This window comes from Colobus angolensis, unplaced genomic scaffold (assembly GCF_000951035.1).
Source record: "Colobus angolensis palliatus isolate OR3802 unplaced genomic scaffold, Cang.pa_1.0 Scaffold36, whole genome shotgun sequence".
NCBI lineage: Eukaryota > Metazoa > Chordata > Mammalia > Primates > Cercopithecidae > Colobus > Colobus angolensis.
Window position 1 is genome coordinate 6,811,737 of NW_012116932.1, and position 8,268 is coordinate 6,820,004.

Below are 8,268 nucleotides of genomic sequence, written 5' to 3' on the forward strand. Positions count from 1 at the left end.
TTTGACTTGTTATTGAGATAAAAGTTTAAAGTGTACAGATATTAAGTGTACACCTCAGTGGATTTTTATATATGCCCTTGAATGCACCACCCAGGTCAAAATGTAGAATATTTCTAGCACTTCAGTAGGCGTGCTTATGTTCCCCAGGCCCCCCCAACCAACCCCTTTTATCACCACAGATTAGCTTTGCCTGTTTTAAAACTTGACGTAAGTGAAATAATTATATGCACTCTTCCGTGTCATGTTCAACATTGTATCTGTGAGAGTAATCCATGTTATATGTAGTAGCAGTTCATGTTTTACTTCTGTGTAGTAGTCCATTGTGTGACTACATCACAACTTACCCATTCTACTGTTGATAGAAATTTAGGTTGTTTCCAGCTTGTGGTCATTATGAATAAAGTTACTATGAAAATTATCACCCTGTCTTTCAGTGAACATGTGCACCCATTCTTGGCATACTCTGGTATATACCCTGCTTCTATATTTTCCTCATGTAATTTATTCTCTACACAGCATTCAGAGTCATCCTTATTTTAAAATACAAATTAGGCCAGGTGCGGTGGCTCACACCTGTAATCCCAGCACTTTGGGAGGCCGAAGCAGGTGTGTCACCTGGGGTCAGTAGTTCGAGACCAACCTGGCCAACATGGTGAAACCCCATCTGTACTAAAAATACAAAAATTAGCCAGGTGTAGTGGCGTGTGCCTGTAATCCCAGCTACTCAGGAGGCTGAGACAGGAGGATCCCTCAAACCCAGGAGTTGGAGGTTGCAGTGAGCCGAGATCATGCCACTGCATTCCGGCCTGGGTGACAGAGCAAGGCTCCATCTCAAAATGTATGTGTATGTGTGTGTATATACTTATAAATCAGACCATGCCACTTGTGTATTCAAAATCACCAATGGCTTTGTATTACAATCAGACTAAAGTCCAATGTCTATCATGGCCTACAAGACCCTGCATAATCAGTACCCACACATACTCTGCACACATACCCTTTTTCTTCCTACTCTCTCTTACTTCATATCCTTTATCCCTTTCCCTGTTCCTTCTCACTCTCCTCTGTACTAGACATGGTGCTTGTAAACTTGGGAGTCAAAATTAATTATGTGGCCTTGTCCTTAAAAGAGATGGTAATCTAAGTAGATGGTTTTGACATAAACTGTCACACTGGTTTATGTTAAAATCAGTTACCCCAGTTTATACTGATTTTTTTTTTTTTTTTTTTGAGACGGAGTCTCGCTCTGTCGCCTGGACTGGAGTGCAGTGGCCAGATCTCAGCTCACTGCAAGCTCCGCCTCCCGGGTTTACGCCATTCTCCTGCCTCAGCCTCCGGAGTAGCTGGGACTACAGGCGTCCGCCACCTCGCCCGGCTAGTTTTTGTATTTTTAGTAGAGACGGGGTTTCACCGTGTTAGCCAGGATGGTCTCGATCTCCTGACCTCGTGATCCGCCCGTCTCGGCCTCCCAAAGTGCTGGGATTACAGGCTTGAGCCACCGCGCTTGGCCCTATACTGATGTTTAATTCCTGGAAGGGATTTAGAGATTAAAATGCAAAACCTTGACAAATTTGAGGAACATGTAAGATCTTGCATCCTAGTTCTACTAATTCTGAATTAGAGTTTACCAATTTTTGTTTTTTGTTTTTTTTTTTTTTTTTTGTCTCGCTCTGTCGCCCAGGCTGGGGTTCAGTGTCGTGATCTTGACTCACTGAAACCTCCGCCTCCTGGGTTCAACCGATTCTTCCACTTCAGCCTCCCAAGTAGGTGGGGCTACAGACGCACACCACCATGCCCGGCTGGTTTTTTGTATTTTTATAGAGATGGAGTTTCACCATGTTGGCCAGGCTGGTCTTAAACTCCTGACCTCAACTGATCCACTCGCCTTGGCTTCCCAAAGTGCCGGGATTACAGGCGTGAGCCACTGTGCCCAGCCCGAGTTTACCAATTTGGTTATGGCATTCATGATTGTTCACTTTTATGGGAGCAGAGGGCAAAGGGAGTTGGGAAAACAGTGGAGTAAATCAGTAAGCGCTGATATTAAGTCCAAAATAGCACAGTCATAAGGGACCTCCTTAAATGTTGTTCCATTATTGGTACGTTACTGGTTGTTCTAACTAAAATCAGTTAGTAACTGAACTCTCCACATTTTTAGTAACTTTTATGTACAATTGAAGTACAAGAAACTGCATGTATTTAAAGCGTAAATTTTTATTGGTTTTGACATGAACCTATGAAACCATCACAATCAAGAGCACTAATCCTAACATGAAAGCTCCACATTTATGAACTAGTTGCCTGCGAAAGATCCCACCTCGAAATACCATTGGAGGTTAGAATTTCAACATATGAATGGGGATGTGGGAGATACAAACATTCAGTCCATAGCAGGAAAATACAGGGATGTCTCAGAACCACCATTGTCTACTTTCCTCTGTGTCTGCTTTCTTATCACTTCACCTGCTGGCCAGCCTTTATGCACTGCATTAATGTCTGTCACCACCTTTACTCTAGTGCTGCTGACCAACTGACCTAATCTCATGTGCCAATTCTATATTCGTGACCGGGGAACATGTGATCCAGTCTCTGGTGTTGTCTTTCCTGAAGCCTGACATATACCTGTAGTGAAGTAAGTGGTGGTTATGAAGGGGAGAATATCATAATGTATTTGGAAGAGCTTTCTGGTTGTAAGAAAGCAACTTGCACTAGTTTAAGGGGGAGGAATAATGGAATGATTAGAGAAATACAGAAGTATCTCATGGAAGCCACATGAGGGAATGAAATTCAGTGGTCATTCAATAATTATTTCATGAAAGCCTGCTAGGCCCAAGGCACTGATCTAGGCACTGGAGATTCAGCAGTAAAGCAAGATGTGTTTCCTACCCTGATGGTTGTCTGTGATCCCTTTGCACATCTGCTTCATTCTCTCTAAAGAGTAGCTTCACTCGCTCATTTTTCTTCAAGGGAGAACATAGTTGTGACTAGCAAGATACTTTTTCCTAAAAGGATCCATAATATGTAGCTCATCCCTGTGGTTGTGATGAGTTGAGGTTGGAGACTTTATAGGAGGATTTGAACTGACAGGCACACCAAAAGTCATCTCACTAAAAGCCATCCAGTGAGTTTATTGCCTCCCAATGATCGGAGTTCTCACTGACCCCTCTGAGTCAGAATTTGTGGAACTGAGTATTAAAGGGTCCACAGAAAGATAATTTATTCCAACTTCTTTGCAATGTAAAGAAATTGGGCCCCAGAGAGGTGGTTAAAGTTATCTTGAATTATGTAGCAGAACCAGGGAAAAAAAGCAGTTTTTTGACCTGTTGCAGTACTTTTCTCATTCTGTCATTGCTGTCATTACCTGACTGCCTTCATACCTCCATTTCTTTTAAGAAACTTTTCTTGGTGGAAGACCTCAGAATCTTCATGGTATTTTCTTTGGTTCTGACTAGCAGTGGCTAAGACAGGTTATCTCTCAGTGCTTACACAGAAATCCTTTAGGAATCTAGAATTCTTTGAGATTATCAATATGTTAGATACATAATAAATATTAGAAACATCTTATATTTTGTGTGTATTATGAACTGTTTAAAAAGCACAAATATTACCTGTTTCTAGAGGATTTGAAAAAATTTATCTGAAAATAATGGAACTAGCTGGGCACAGTGGTGCATGTCTGTAATCCCAGCCACTCAGGAGGCTGAGGTGAGAGGATCACTTAAGCCCAGGAGTTCAAGACCAGCCTGGGTGACAGAGCAAGACCCTTATTGCTATAAAAATAAATTTTAAAAATGTAAAAAATAAATAAATAAATAAACATTTGAAAGGAATGGGACTGGCCAAAGCAGTTAGGCAAGAAAAATAAATAAAGGGCACCAAAATGGAAAAGGAAGGGCCAGGCACCGTGTCTCACGCATGTAACGCCAGCACTTCGGGAGGCCGAAGCAGGTGGATCACCTGAAGTCAGGGGTTCAAGACCATCCTGGCCGTCATGGTGAAACCCCATCTGTACTAAAAATACAAAAGTTAGCCAGGTATGGTGGCAGGTGCCTGTAATCCCAGCTACTCCTGAGGCTGAGTCAGGAGAATCACTTGAATCCAGGAGGCAGAGGTTGCAGTAAACCGAGATGGCACCACCATACTCCAGCCTGGGTGACAGCAAAACTCCATCTCAAAAAAAGAAAAATGGAAAAGAAAGAAGTCAAATTAGACTTGTTCACAGATGACATGATATTATATTTAGAAAAACCTAAAGACTTCACCAAAAAAAATAGAACTGATGAATAAATTTAGTAAAATTGTAAGATACAAAAAACAATAACATTTACACCAAAAGAGAACAATTTGGGAAAAAAATGCAATCCCATTTATAATAGCTGCAGAGAGTATTAATTATCTGGGATCATTTTAACCAAAGAAGTGAAAGATCTATACAAGGACAACTATAAAGCATTAAAGAAGTTGAAGAGGACACACACACACAAAAGAGATTCCCTGTTCATTGACTGGAAGAATTACTGTGAAAATAATAGCTGGATGAGATGGCTTGCACCTGTAATCCCAGCACATTGGGAAGCCAAAGTGGGAGGGTCACTTGAGCCCAGGTTTGGAGTAGCCTGTCTCTATAAAAACATTTTTAAAAATTAGATGTGGTGGTATGCACGTGCTGTCCCAGCCACTTGAGGGGCTGAAGTGGGAGGATCACTTGAGCCCAGTGAAGGTCAAGGCTACAGTGAACGATGATCATAGACGGTGATCCATGATCACACCATTGCACTCTGGACTGGATGACAGAGTGAAGACCCCATCTCAAATAAAATGGCAATTCTACTCAATGCAATTTACCAATGCAATGCAAACCCTATGAAAATACCAATGACATTCTTCACAGAAATAGAAAAAAAAAATCCTAAAATTTATACGGAACTAGAAAAGACCCCAATAGACAAAACAATCCTGAGCAAAAAGAATAAAACTGAAGGCATTTCACTATCTGACTTCAAAATTTACTGCAAAGCTATATTAACCAAATTAGCATGGTACTGGCATAAAAATAGACCCATAGACCAACAGAACAGAATAGAGAACTCGTGTAAACCCACCCAGCCAACTCATCTTTGACAAAGGTACCAAGAATATACAATGGGAAAAAGACAGTCTCTTCAATAAGTGTTACTGGGAAAACTGGATAACTATGCAGAAGAAGTAAACTCTCTCACCATACCAAAAAAAAAAAAAAAGTCAACATGGATTAAAGACCTAAGTCTGGGCCAGGCGCGGTGGCTCACACCTGTAATCCCAGCACTTCAGGACACTGAGGCAGGCAGATCACGAGGTCAGGAGTTTGAGACCAGCCTGGCCGGCATGGTGAAATCCCATCTCTATTGAAAATACAGAAAATTAGCTGGGCATGATGGCGTGCGCCTGTAGTCCCAGCTACTCGGAAGGCTGAGGCAGGAGAATTGCTTGAACCACCCAGGCCAAGGTTGCAGTGAGCCGAGATCACGCCACTGGACTCCAGCCTGGGCAACAGGGTGAGATTCCATCTCAAAAAAAACCAAAAAAACAAAAAACAAAAAAGACCTAAGTCTAATGTGAAACTGTGAAACTATTAGAAGAAACTGGAGATGTGCTTCAAGACAGTGGTCTGGGCAGTTTTTTTGTGTAAGACCTCAACGGCACAGGCAACCAAAGTGAAAGTAGACAAGTGGGCTTACATCAAGCTAAAAAGCGGCACAGCAAAGGAAACAATCAAACTAAAGAGACAACCCACAGAATAGGAGAAAATATTTGCAAACTACCCATCTAACAAGAAATTAGTGACCGGAATATACAAGGAGCTCAAACAAATAGAAAAAAAAAAAAGCTGTTTTAAAAATGGACAAAAGATCTGAATAGACAGTTCTCAAAAGAAGACATACAGATGGCCAACAGGTACCTGAAGAAGTGCTCAGCATCACTAATCGTTAGATAAATGCAAATCAAAACTACAATGAGAGGTCAGCTTACCCCAGTTAAAATGGCTTTTATCAAAACACCAGGCAGTAACAGATGCTGGTGAGGATGTGGAGAAATTAGTACAGTCACTATGGAGGACAGTATGGAATTTCTTCAAAAAACTAAAACTAGAACTACCACATGATCCAGCAATTCCACTACTGAGCGTATATCCAAAAGAAAGAAAATTAGTATACCAAAGAGGTATCTACACTCTCATGTTTGTTGCAGCATTACTCACAATAGCTCAAATATGGAATCAAAGTGCTTATCAATGGATGAATAGGTAAAGAAAATGTGGATGTGGGCCAGGCACGGTGACTCATGCCTGTAATCCCAGCAGTTTGGGAGGCCAAGGCAGGCAGATCACGAGGTCAGGAGATTGAGACCATCCTGGCTAACACGGTGAAACCCGGTCTCTACTAAAAATACAAAAAAAAAAATTAGCCAGGTGTTGTGGCAGTTGCCTGTAGTCCCAGCTATTCAGGAGGCTGAGGCAGAATGGTGTGAACCTAGGAGGCAGAGCTTGCAGTGAGCCTAGATGGCACCACTGCACTCCAGCCTGGGTGACAGAGCGAGACTTTATCTCAAAAAAAAAAAGAAAAAGAAAATGTGAATGTGGTACATGTACAAAATAGAATATTATTCACCCAAAAAAATGAAATCCTGTCATTTGTAGCAACATGGATGGAACTAAAGGTCACCGTGCTAAACTAAATAAGCCAAGCACAGAAAGACAAATATCACATGCTCTTACTTATATGTAGAAACTAAGAATTTGGATCTCATGAAGATAGAGAGTAGATTTATGGTTACCAGAGGCCAGGAAAGGTATCAGGAGGAGGGGAGGAAGAGAAGTTGATCAACTGATACAAATATATGGTTTTATAGAAGAAATATGACCTAGTGTTTGATAGTTTACAGTAGTCTTGTACATTTCAAAGTAGCTAGAAGAGAATAGCTTGGATGTTTCTAGCATAAAAGACAAATATTTGAGGTGATGGATATCCCAATTTGAACTTTGTAATCACATGTACTCCAAATCTATGTACACCTATTATACATCATTAAAATCTTTTTTAAAGAAAGAAAGAATGAGAATGGCACCACTTTTTTTTTTTCAGTTTGTTTTGTGTTAGTTTTTTTGAGACAGGGTCTCGCTCTGTCACCCAGGCTTATGCAGTGGCATAATCACAATTCATGCAGCCTTGACCTCCAGGCTCAAGTGATCCTCTCACCTCAGCCTCCTAAGTAGCTGGAACCACAGGCACACACCACCACACCCAGCTAATCTTAATGTTTTTGTGTGTGTGTGTGGCGACGGAATTTTCGCCATGTTACCCAGGCTGGTCTTGAACTCCTGAGCTCAAATGATCTCTCGCTCCCAACCTCCCAAAATGCTGGGATTACAGGTGTCAGCCACCACACCCAGCTTCACTTTAGGTAGTTCTTTGACAACTTTTACATGTCTTCTATCTTACACATATTGAATTAATTTCAATTTTAACAAATTTTCCTAGGGAGTTTTTCATTATGGTTTTCAAATTTATTGAGTTATTTTTAGCATTTTTTTTCTCTGTTTCTCAGGTTATGCTCCCTCTCTCATGGGCTTTCTCTTTTTCTTAATTAGGCTCACCACAGATTATTTTTGTCTTTTTCAAAGAATTTGTTCCTGCATTTATGTATTATTATTATTTCCTTCCTTCCTCTCTTCTTTCCTTCCTGACAGGGTCTCCCTCTATCACCCAGGCTGGAGTGCAGTGGTGCAAACATGGCACACTGCAGTTTCAAGATCCTGGGCTCAAGTGATCCTCCCCCACAGCTGGGTCTACAGGCGCACACCTCCGTGTCTGCCTGATTTTAAATTTTTTATAGAGTTGGGGTCTTCCTATATTGCCTGGGCTGGTCTCCAACTCCTAGGCTCAAGCAGTCCTCCTGCCTTGGCCTCCCAAAGTGCTGGGATTACAGGCATGAGCCACCACACCCAGCCTATATATCAGTATTATTATTTTCTATTTCATTGACTTCTGATTTTTAAAATTAATTCTTCCTATTTTGTTATTTTTTATTAGATTATTTTTCCATATCCTTGAATTGAGTGTTTTTATACCTTGTTTAATAACTAATGTATCTTTATTGTACATAAAACCCATTATAAATATAAAATAAATTTCTAAAGCCTATATTATGCTTTTTATTGCCTTGAATTATTTTTATTTTTATTTTTTATTGCTAAAAAGTCAATGAGGGTTTATTGAGTCCCCGAACACCAGC